Source organism: Thalassophryne amazonica, chromosome 6 (genome assembly GCF_902500255.1).
Source record: "Thalassophryne amazonica chromosome 6, fThaAma1.1, whole genome shotgun sequence".
NCBI lineage: Eukaryota > Metazoa > Chordata > Actinopteri > Batrachoidiformes > Batrachoididae > Thalassophryne > Thalassophryne amazonica.
The window spans coordinates 43,044,129-43,056,878 of record NC_047108.1 but is presented as its reverse complement, the minus strand read 5'-3'; the positions used below and the strand labels follow the sequence as shown (position 1 = coordinate 43,056,878).

The 12,750-nt window shown below is 42.1% G+C and overlaps 1 long non-coding RNA gene across 1 annotated transcript; it reads right to left on the bottom strand.

The window, feature by feature from the left end:
* Positions 1–350: 350 nt before the first annotated feature.
* On the bottom strand, positions 351–12,403 carry LOC117512124. Its single transcript, XR_004561217.1, has 3 exons — positions 12,393–12,403; positions 4,018–4,020; positions 351–437 (listed from the first exon to the last, which is right to left on the bottom strand). It is a non-coding gene; the product is annotated as an uncharacterized LOC117512124 (long non-coding RNA).
* Between the last annotated feature and the right edge of the window lie 347 nt (positions 12,404–12,750).

The window sequence follows — 12,750 nt, the reverse complement described above, 5'->3', positions numbered from 1 at the left end:
TTTACAGCTGGGTGGACTGGGACAATGCAGGTAAAGTGTCTTATCCAAGGACACAGACAGGCAGTGGGACCAGGAATGGAACCCACGACACACATTGGTAGCCCAACTCCGATACTACTGAGCTACGAGGGGATATCAAAAGGTTTTGAGCCTCACACATTTTTCCCAGTTGGATATTAAAATGCATCACACCTGATCTACATCAATGCCTTAGCTACTTATTTTGTGTAGGATCATATTGCTCACTTCAGTTGTTGAGTCATAATACTGTATGGAAGAGACATACCCTCCAGTGTCAGTCGTGGCATTCTCCTTCACCAGGACAACGCACCAGTTCACACCAGCCGGGTTGCCATGGACGCTGTGCGCGAATGTGGCTATGAACTTCTTTCTCACCCACCCTATTCTCCAGACCTAGCCCCTAGCGACTTCCACCTCTTTCCCAGGCTGAAAAAATACCTTCGGGGCCTGAGATTTGAGGATGAAGATGAGCTGACTGCTGCAGTGGCGGGCTGGTTAGGGGACCAAGATGTTGAGTTCTACCAATCGGGTATCAATGACTGGCAACCTAGATGGAACAAGTGTATGGAGTTGGAAGGGGACTATGTTGAAAAATAAAACATTATAAATCCAAATATCTTGTTCTTTCTGTTTGAGGCTCAAAACTTTTTGACAACTCTGCTCTGCTCTGTTGTGTAAGGCAAACAATATATTGATTTTGGACAGTGAATCCTTCAGTATGCATTAAGAACTCTTAAAAGCTTTTGGTTTTGTGCCAGGAAAGTACTTCTGGCAGATTTCACAATGTCCACATTTACTCACGTTTATGTTTTGTCATTGGCCAATCCTTTAAGATCAACGTCCAGGATAAGACCCAACTAAGCACTGATTTGCACAGTCTTGACACACAGTCTCTGCAGTGATGTTCAAATAAAAGGGAAAGGACAATAACCCCTCGCTTCTCATGCTTGGTGGTAAAATGACATTCAAGTCTATGATGGATGTATGTAAACATCTGACCACAACTGTAGCAAGACTTGGTAACATGGAATAAAAAAAAAAAAACCCACAGAAACATGGAATGCTAGAGAGCAGGGCAGAACCTAATAGAATCTGGCAACAAGGAGAAGCGCAAAAGGCAGTGACAGAGAAAACAGTGTAATTCAACCTGACGCCAAACTAACACAGAAGAAAACATCAGAATAAGAGCACTACTAATAAACATTGCTAAGTAACACAGAAAGAAAATTACCAGTAATAACCCAAAATGACTTATACCATTTGACTCAAACAGAAAAAAAGAGAACTGGAGCCAAAATTTGATCCATGACATGAGCTCCATCATGAGAATGTGTTGTTGGAATAGCATCTACACCTGCACTTCAACTCCTGTAGCGGCTTGTCACGGACTGGCAGAGGTCTGTGCTTTCCAAGTTCTCTATCGTTTGCGATGTGACATGTGATACCCTAGCTCAGTGTTTTTCAACCTTTTTTGAGCCGCGGCACCCTTTTTATATTTACAAAATCCTGCGGCACACCACCAACTAAAATAATATTATAATGCTATTACCTGTGGTTTTGCGCAAAACCCAATTATCGCAATAGAAAATCGATACAGAAAACATCGCATTTCGAAAATCCTCAAGCATTTTGCGCTCTGATCTCAAGTAGGGCTGTCACGATTAGGAATTTCTGGAGACGATTAATTGTCAGACAAATAATTGCGATTGACGAACATATTGTCTATTTTTTTTTTCCCCTTCTTTATATTCTACTATTGTAGTATAATTACACAACTCTGGAAGAACGTTTGGCTTCTGTGAGTGAAACTGGGAATGGTGCAACATTTTTATTTTTATCTTCATTTTACATACAGTCCAAACTTTTTCTGATTTGTGGTTGTTTCTGTTGCATTTCTGAAATTGTTTCTCCTCATCACTCACGTTTTGTGCTTAAACACTACATTAAGCTTAAGATTGAACAAATAAATACCTTTGGAAAATAACAGCTGTTAAAGTTCAGCGTTCTCACCTGCTTTTTGTGATCTCTGCGTCTGAACATTGTTTTTTTTTTTTGTGGCTCTCAGTTCATTCATATATTCTCATTTTTTTAAATATGTTTTTAAATATATTTGACCGTTTATTTCATCTCATGATCTCATAAATTCAGCATACGACGCGCACATGGTGTGAACAGGACGGTAACGGCAGAATCACACCTTTAGAGAAAGTTCAGAGAGAAGTAAAGGCAGCTTCATGTTTCCGTTCACTTGGGTTAAAATCCTCTCTCTGCTCTGCGCTCACTGCGCACTGAACGTGTCGCGCCTGCATTCAGGAATCTGCATTCAGAGCGAGGCTGCAGCACAATGACGTCAGATTCTGAGTCGTTTTATGCTTTGTGGATAAAATAAATAATTCACGGTAATCGCGAATATGAAAAATAATCGCGAATATGAAAAATACCCACGGCACCCCTGACGATCGATCACGGCACCCTAGGGTGCCGCGGCTCCCCGGTTGAGAATCACTGCCCTAGCTTACTTTCTCTATACATCTTTCCATCATCTCGGTCCTTTCCTCTTCCTCACTGGGCTCAGAGATGTCAGCAAATAGCAGCGTTCCACAAAGATCAGCAACAATCTCATCTCACCAATCCATCACTGACTCCACATCCAACCACCTCCCAACATCTCCTCCATCTCACACTTGTAACTGTCAGTCCTTCACTCCAACACACCACTGACACCCCATATCTCTGCTGGAGAGCCTTCCAAATCCACCTCACTGTTTATGCACTTTATTTCAGAATTTTTACTTCTAGCTCTCAGTTACTTCTCCTCTGCTTCACTTTTTCCAACCATGGAGGGTGATGGATGCTGGAGAGAGGGAGCGTGCAGGTGCAGGTAGGTGGGGGTGGTGATAGGGGAGCCAGTGAGTGGGATGGGTAGCATTTCAATCTCTTTGAGGCCCATTTCATCAAACTGCAATAATCGTAACGACTCCAGGTTATGGTCATTTTTCAATTAATCCAAATTAAATGTGAGCTCACATGAGGAGCTCTGACAGATCAGTGGACTCATCAAAGGAACTGAATAAAAGAAATAAGTGTAAGGGTGATAATCATCAGCATTAATGTCAGCAAAATGAGCGTCGACCTCACCACTATCAAATGATCCCAGCCAGGTTTCAGCTATTTGTATGGGGGAGGACTGGTATCAGCATTGTTTAACACCATACCTTGAAACAACACACGTGACATGTTGAACATTTCTGTCTTTTTTTATGTGCATGAGTGTGCACGACACACAGCGGCGGTTCTTCAGGTTTTCTGATGTGTGGACTTTTTTCTCCTCCAGTCGACTCACCGGTTAGAAGATGTTCCAGCTTTATTGTACATTCACACGACACCATTACTCTGACATTCTGCTTGACATTCAGGTAGCATAGCAACATGACAACATGCCCCTACAGCCGGTGTGTGAATATAGATGCTTTCTGAAAAGGTTGACAAGAGGGGAGAGAAGATGGGGAGGAGGAGGAGGAGTAGGTGACTGTAAAACAGAGGATTGAAGCCCTCCACAGATTTGCTTATTCTCCATTTCAACCCCACTCTAGTATCCCATTTAAAATTTAAAGCATGCTTTTTATGTGTGTGTGTGTCTTTGAAAATACCTTTACATGAGCTGCCGTAAGCGGCGCCCAAAGGAAGAACGTTTCACTTATACCCGCAGACGTGCATGATTCAACAAGGATGAGCAGCTGTAATGGAAGATACACACGCACGTGCATACGATATGAGTGCAGCGCCAGCATATAGCATATGTTTATTAAGGTGTTAATATGCTTACGTGTAAAACAGAGTACACGCTGGTTGTGGGTGCACGAGCTGGGGGGGATGCAAATAACCAAAGGCTGATTTCTGTTGTAAAATCTGGTGCAGAGAAAGATAACAGGCCGCACAAAAAAAAAAAACATAAAACACTGGTCAGAAGGATTTATGCAAATGCATTTTTTTAACCCACTGAGTTAAATTCATAATTCATAAAGATTAAAGATGAATTTCTTATGAAGCCGTGCCCTGTTCGATTGGGCCTTCTCCCAGATCAAAATGCTATAGATGGAACAGCATCTCCTTCTGCAATAATTAGAAGGAGATCCTATCCATCCTGACCAAATCAATACACCTCCTGATTTGATCACGCCTGCTGGCCTCTTGTTGCTCTGAGAAAATCACCTCCTCCAGCACCACTCAGCCACACTTACAGGCTGCCAAACGCCTTTCAGCCTCCAGTCATAATCAGCTCTATTATTCTGATATCACATTTCAGTTTGTCGACTTTTTTTACATCCAATATTTATTGCAACCTCTAATAATCTAAAAGGGCAAAAGCAAAACACAAAGGTCTTCTGGTTGGAGTTTGACAATTAATGCACATGTCTAAAGGTAGATGTCCAAGGCTGTTCTGAAACTGTCTTAGAGCTTTAAGTGCCTTAAAATTTTCGACTTAAATCTGGTGGGGGCTTCATGTTAGACATTGCCAAAGTGCCGCAATTCTTCATAGATATAAGAATCGCTCTGCTACAAGAAAAATTTAGACCTCCAGTGTTCTGTTTTAGGGCCCCTTCACACATAACATGAAATTGTGCGAAAGAAGCAGAAACCGGTGTCGCAGACCGAACGGTCCTCATAAAAATCAGTCCCCCTGATGACGCAGTTCACGGATTAACACCTTGTTTCTGCTTCAAACTGCACACCACTCATCATCTATCTCAACAACAGATATCTGAAACTTTTGTACAACAATCATTTCCACATAAATTCAGCATTATTTCATCATAAAAGACAGGGGAAGCGATCAGAGCACAGCAGCCATGACAGCTGCTCCTGCTGCGTTCACTACGCCTCAGTCATTTCAAAGCATCATGGAATTTCACCTCGTTTCTGCTTAAAATTGACTTTAACGATTTAATGATTTAAGCGGTTTTACCTTTATCATCTGATGGTTAATAATCCCATTAATCCATTTGATTGCTTTGGGTGAAGAGACTCCGTCTCAGACGTGCTGCTGTGGTCCGAAATGACACATGCACAGATGCAAAAGGCGGACCAGTTTTTAGAGGCAGACCGTTTGGTCTGTGACACCGGCCGAAAAACCGCAAACAAAAAACAAAATGGGGAGCTGCGAAACATTCTACCTGATGTTGGGAGAGACGCACGGTCACAATACCGCGGCAACAGTTTTGTGCACACGCACAAGCGTGCACGGATACAGTGTGAGCACCTGGAACGTGTTGCACCACATCACGGCACTGCTGTGGGGGGGAACACACACACACACCAAAAAAAAAAAAACGTAATTTCTAATGACAATACAAGTATGATCCTTCTGTTCCTCTGTATATGACCCATAGTCATAGACGTACTGTCATGAAATGACATGAATGAAGCAGTTCGCTCTTATCATGTCTACATCTGCTAGCCCCGCGTGTTCAGCAAGCAGTGTGCCGAAGGACACCGTGTCATGTGGACCATAGCTCATGTGGATGACGTGACATTCAGATTGCCAGCTGAGTGTACACATTATCAGACAGTCCTTTTCACCTGGCACAGCCTGCTGATGTGCACGCTGCACGTTTGCTCCAGCCCATTGTAAAGGCGATATATGTTTTAAACATTTCCACATGAGGACAGCATGCACAGGCACGCACCTCACAGTAGAGAATTGTAAGGCCATGTCCATCATAACACAATATGTGTTCTCCAGCTGTGACTTGCAGGTCCACAGATCTCAACAGCAGCGGCTTGCGCTGACATGCCCACCTTACTGAACAAACTCAGCTCAAAGACTAAAATCTCACTCTCTGTTCCTTTGTAATGTGATTATTTATGTTATGTATTCGCTGTGTAATTATGTATGTAGTTATTGTTGTATGTATTTATTTAATTGTCCTGTTCTCTGTGTTTTTAATTTAACATGTGCACTGAGCCGCGCTATCAGCTGGAACTGACGAGAGCATGAGAGCTCACCCACACATGTGCATTGCTGGAGTGTTGTTCATGCTGTTGATGGGAAGACATATGTCCTCCAGCTGAGTTGTGAGTACACAGCGGTCAGCTGTACCAGCTGTGCACTGTGCTGGACAGCAGGCGCACTCCGGGACCCTCAGCCACACCTGATAATGTAGAATCATGGTGTGTGTGTGGGGGGGGCAAAACACTCCACAAGCCATTTGTGTTGGGGGGACACTGCACTCTTACACACCATTTGTATGTGTGTGTGTGTGGGGGGGGGGGGGGGGGGGCTCGGCACAATCACACTGAGTTTGGCACAGTCAGCACACTTGTGTGGCATTTAGAAAATTTTCACAGACAGCTCAAATGTGGTAATCTGCTCTTGTGCCAGGAGCGTGAATAGCCCCACCTTTTCTAAGTGCCCATCGAGTGGAGTTGGATGTTCGAATGTGGCACCTGGAATGTGGCTGACACCTGCCGAGAGGGGGGTCGAGGCGGCTCCGATTTTTCATAAAGTAACAAGCACAGAAACACATTTCTTACAGACCTGAAACTTGGTTTACATTGCAGACTTGAGGCATTAAAGGCTATACGTACATAAAGTCTGGTGTGTGTCGTATACCACACATGGTAATATTTTGCCATATCTTGCAAATTGTATGAGTACTGAGCTTTATTTTGCTAAGAGATATATAACATTTATTGATAAGATGCTCATTAGTGATAATGTTGTATGTACAATTAGCAATATGGGCGCGATATCTTTTGTACAAATTTTAGTGTGATATTTGTAATGTTTGTGCCTCTTGGCAGTATAATTTTGATGAAGAGGTATTCAGGCTTGCACAACAAATTACAGAACTGTGTGCAATGAGAGATAATTGTGAGGTAAATTTTCTCAGCAAGCAAGAAAGTACAGTTATAATTACACACCTGTGTACAGGGTAAAGACCTGGTGCTGTTTTTAACACTATTTAATTCTTTTCTGTGTTTTTTTTCTATTTTATTATCTGTTTTTAAAAATTTCTGAATAAAGAAGTACAAACTATTTGCTGTAATTTATTGCATGGACTGCATCAGACGCTCAAAGCGCTTTACAATTATGCCTCACATTCATCCCGATGTCAGGGTGCTGCAATACAAGGTGCTCACTACACACCGGGAGCAATTGCTTCCTCCGGGGAACCTGTTAATACCCAAAACGTATCATCCGATTCTCATAAAAGTTGGTGGAGGGGTGGGTCATGGGCCCAAGGAAGAGTCATTTACATTTTGTTGTTGTAGCAGTGAGTACAAAAATGTGACCCCAGTGCAGAGAACAGACCAGATGATTTAAGAGTTCTTTATTTTTAATCCAAATCTGGGTTGGAATATGAGTTAATATTATATAAAAGAGAAGTTCATGTGGGTAAGGTGTGAGATCTTCTCAGTCCCTCTCTACTTACCGGACAGTTTCATTGTAATCTGCCTGCTTTTAGCTTTGGTGCTCATTGCTTGCATTATGACCCTGCCTTTGAAAGCACTCAGTAATCAGAAATAATAATTTAAGTTCAGCAATAAGGGTCATAGGTCAGGATGAAAGGTCACTAATCAGGATCAAAGGTCAGTGATGAAATATTTTACCCTGAGTACAGGATCAAGGAAAGACAGAAAGACAAATGGCAAGGAACATATAACTTCTTAGCAAGGTTGAAAGATGAAAAATTATCAATCAGAATAAAAGGTAAGTGGACATGATCAAAAGTCATCAATCTGGATCAAAAATCAGCCATCAAAGAAGAGTGATTTGGATTAAAGGCTATTAGCAGGATCAAAGGCCACCATTGGGACAAAAACAAAACTGTGATTAGGATCAAAAGTCTGAAATGAAGATGAAAGGTTAGCAATCAGGATCAAAGGTGAGGATGAAAAATCATCAATCAGAATCAAAGTCAGAAGCAAAGATAAGTGAATAGGATGACGGATAAGTGATCAGGACCCAAATTCAGTGATCAGGATCAAAAGTCAGTGATCTGAATCAGAGGTGAGTTTTCAAGATCCCATGATTGCCAATCCATGGATGTGCTTTGGTCCTGATCCAGATAATGTTCCAGATCTGGTGGACAAGAATTTATTTTGAGATAGGTGTGGTCCACTAGAGTTTGCTTTGGTGCTTAAATTCAAGCAGACTGGGAGGTGTTTGGTAAAGGTACGTATGTTTGATTTTATGTGTATTACTTCCACAAATATGTTTGAGCACATAGCTGATTTATTCAAGCTATGCCTCAGTTTCAATCATTTCTGAAAGATTTAGGTACAATTTGATAGATATTATTATGCTTTAACAGCATCTAGTGCTGACATGATGCTACAATAATGCTTGTTATTGTCAGGTGACATTTTTCACAGTTTACAACCCCAAATCAGAAAAGGCTGGGTCAACTAACTGTTTGAAAATGATTCTGTAAATACTGGTCATGAGTGCTATCATATTTTGTGGGAAAGCAGTGATTAATGGGTGGCACAGTGGCTTAGCACTGTTCCCTCACAACAAGAAGGTCATGGGATCCCTTCCCACCTGGTCCTTTCTGTACAGAGTTTGCATGTTCTCCACGTGTTTACGTGGGCTCCCTCCGGGTGCTGCGGCTTCCTCCCACTTCCACAGACATGCAGGTTAGGTGAACTGGTGACTCTAAAATTACTTTAGGTGGGCGAGTGTGAATGTGTTTGTCTGTCTGCATGTGGTCCTGTGACAGATTGGTGTCTTGTCCAGGTGATAGGCACCAACCCCCGTGACCCTTGACTGCAGTAAGCAGGCATAGAAAATGAATGAATGAATGAACAACGGTTAATGTCATTATCTCTGAATCTACTGGTGCTCAGTATTCTGCAAGTTAAAGAAATGAAAACAGTGTAAGTCTAAATACATGTAAGATAAGATTAAATAGGTATTTATTGTCTTTCAGACATCATCGCCATGTCTCTATTATGTTTTCGAAAGCCTAGTTTCCTAAAACATTAGGGGTGTGGCCACACTGAGTGACAGCGCGTGTGGTGTTGTTGCAGTCAGTCAGAAGCTGCTGCTCACACTCTCACGAGTGCCGCTAGCTTACCTTATGGCAAGCTAAAAGTGCACGCTCTCGTTATGGCCAAACAACTGTCCAGTATCTGGGTATTCTGTGTTAGTACGCGCCCGCGGCCGACGTGCTTGATGAATTCCTGTGCAAAAGTAGTTCCCAGATAATTGTGATATATTCCTATGCGATAATGAGTATATCTCATCTAAATCAATTCTAAAATTTACCAGTAATAAAATTATAAAAACTGAAGTTTTAAGAGTGGCCATAATAAATATTTACGAAAGTTAAAGTTCATGAGCAACTTCACTTGTTATTGCTCAAGCACACTGTAAACATTGACACGATGGAGAAGATGCAGAAGAGATCGAAAGATACGATTGGAATGTTTTGATTACCATTTACAGTTGGCGATGAAAGACTTGGGTGTTAACTTTGTGTTAAAGTGAGAACAAGAAGCTGCAGTGAAAGAGATCTATCTGGGAAGAGACACATTCTGTGTGTTGTCGCTCCAATAAGAGCGGCATGCTGAGCAGCGTGGCAAAAGTAGTCCGGCGAGCTCAATCCGTGGGGGAGCTATCCCACAATGCTAGAATAGCAGAGATGTCGGTCCAATGAGAGCAGCACTCTGAGCAGGGTGGCTGCTGCTGTGAAGGCCTGTTTTTGTTGTTGGTGGTGGTGGGGTTTTTGTTTGTGTGTTTGTTTGTTTTAGCATTTTATCACAAATATCTGTCATAACATGGCATGTTGTGTGGTTCACTGCCGAAACAAATCACTTAAGATGTGCGATTGCCGGTATTTGGTAGAGTGAAGTTATCATGTGATGTAATTTTGGATGCTAACCATGCTAGCCTTCTTGATGTTTTAGGTGATTAAGCTATGATTACTGAAGAAATAAGTGGGTCATGACTTTTATCGCCCACATGAAAGCAAAGCATGATGAGAACTACTGCTCAGCCACCAAAAATATGATATCATGAACACCTGAACTGAGGTTAGCCTGTTAGCCTAGCTTATTGGTCTTCAGGCTTCATTTGTCCCATCCAAGTCATCCACAGTGTCACCTGTACTTCACCTCTTTAACTATATATGGGCTGTGGACACACACACACACACAAATGGACATATGTTTAGTGCTTTATATAAAGGATTTTGTTTGTTTTGGGTTTGGGGTTTTTTTGTTTGTTTGTGTTTTTTTGCATTTTCCATACTATCCTAACTCTTTCTGATTTATGGTTGTGCATCCAGTTGTCTTGACAGTCCTGATTTACATCCGCGTGTTGACTGCAGACAGTTAAAAACACAATAAACCCATTACTGGCCTTTCCACTAAACTTCAGGATGAAAAAAATAAAGTCCACAAAAGTGGTTCATCTTCCCAGAAAGGAACAGCAGGCCACTCCAGACTTTATCACTGACTCAGTGATGCAATTAGCCTTCATGGTGGTGCAGCTGTGGGTTTGCTGATTGTATTAGAGAATCAGCAATGCCTTTCTGGACAAAACCCCAGAGATTAAGAGAGGGACACTTGCAAAGCTCAAAAACATAATAAAGACAAGTGGCAAAGCCCACAACTTTCACTTATGTTCGGGTAAGCCTCAAAAACGAGAGGCAAAGTTTTATTGTTGTTAATGTGATTGTGGTGAGGGCCTTTTTAAGAGTTTCATTGGTTCTGGCTGTGATTTAATGACCTAGGGGTCATTATCTCTCAAATACAGCGTCGAGTAAAAACAATGAGTATACATACGCACCACTGCACACATATAACTTCCAGAAGGATGAGGGAGGGGACCTTTGTGAGGACCGCCCAGGGTTAAGTGACTTTTGACATGGATGGCAACATATCATACCTCTGAACACACAGAAAGCCATACAGCGTCACTTTCACCCATCTCATTCACCCATGGGGGACAGAAAGAGAGGCGTCAAGGGGAGATAAGCACGGTCACCCCTGCCTTTATGCCATTTTTTTTCTCCCCCTCATTTAGGTCAGCTGTGTAGACAGTGTGTGGTCTGCCAAGTTACTATTTTTACGGTCGACCAAACCAATCTGTGACATCTAAGACCTTTTTAATCATAGATCCAACTATACCGCCATTACGATATACAATATTTTTATTTTTTGTCTTGGTGGATCATTTTCATTGTGTACAGAATGCTGATGAATCTGGCTGTGGTAAACACTGCCGTGAATGAATTGTTGTGATTCTTTAAACCTTTAAAGCGCTGGTTGTTTCCTGATCAGCGGACCTGATCAGGTCTGTGATGACCTGAATAAAGAAGCACTGTGATGTTTTAAACTTTTAAAGCGCCAGTTGACCGCAGTCAAGTGTGATCAGACCTGATCACACCGACAGCAACGGTACTTTAAAAGACATCACAGCGGTTTTCTGGACCTGATCGATCAGGTCGTCTGATGATCACACCGACAGCAACGGCAGTTTTAAAGAGTCACAGCACTTATTCAGGTTTGAACAGACCCGATCAGACCTGATCACTGTCACTTTAAAAGTTTAAATCATCACAGCGCTTCTGTCTGACCAGATGTGATCACTGCGCGACACCGGCATCCTCTGAAAAAAATGCACCTGGAGCAGAAAAAATACAGAGGGACTTGTTTTAAAACGCTACATTTCCACTCACGACAAGGAATTAGAAGTATTTTCAGATGTCGTTTTCCAGGTAAAGCCCCTTTATTTACTCTGTGTGTGAATAAAACAGTCTGTACTTTGTTTTTTAATTGCACTCCTCCCACTGCACTGTTGTTCTGTTAGTGTCGTTGCACATAGCCTTCCATATTTCATATTTCATATTTTCTCTTATTTTAGCACATATTTTATCTTAGCATTTTATATTGCTCTCTGTTTAATGTTGCACCATTATACCAAAGCAAATTCCTAGTCTGTGAATCCTGTTCATTGGCAATGGCAATAAACTTCTTCTGAGTTCTGAGTTCTGTCCTCATGAAACAGATCACAAAGCTCAGAGTCCATTTTGTGTCGTCGTCTCCCCCCCCCCCCAAAAAAATACTGCCATTTAAACTCACATGCAGATGGAAACATCCCATTTCTTGTCAGCATTCTAAAGAGAGCGACAGATAGAAAAAAAGAGAGCGAGAGCAAGAGCAAGAGTGAGAGCAAGAGAGAGAGCAAGAGAAAGAGCATAGCAAGAGCAAGAAAGAGAGCAAGAGAGAGAGCAAGAGAAAGAGCAAGAGCGAGAGCAAGAGAGAGAGCATGAGAGACAGGGCAAAAGAGAGAGAGAGAAAGAGAGAGAGCACACACAGAGGCGCTGCAGGCTGCGTGGATCTTGCAGCCACACACACACTACACCTGTTCTCCTCCAGCTGATTCACTCTGGATGCATGCACTCAGTTTTTGGATGTGTACAGTAGCGCCGTGTTGTGCAGACCTGAGTTGTGCATCCAGCACTCTACGCAAAAAAAAATTAAATAGGTTAAATTTTTTGCGTCCTCCTCACGTAGACCTCAGCATACTGCTGCGTAGGGAGCAAAAACGTGGCATAGAGCTGCTTAAAATTGGCATAGAGCTGCATAAGTCAACGTAGATGGTACGCCACAATACACAATTCTACATTGGTCCCAGTGTGAAAATCCACACAGTTATGCTGTGTTCATTTGCGCTTTATCGTGTAACAGTTACATGATAAAACACTGTAATTGCTG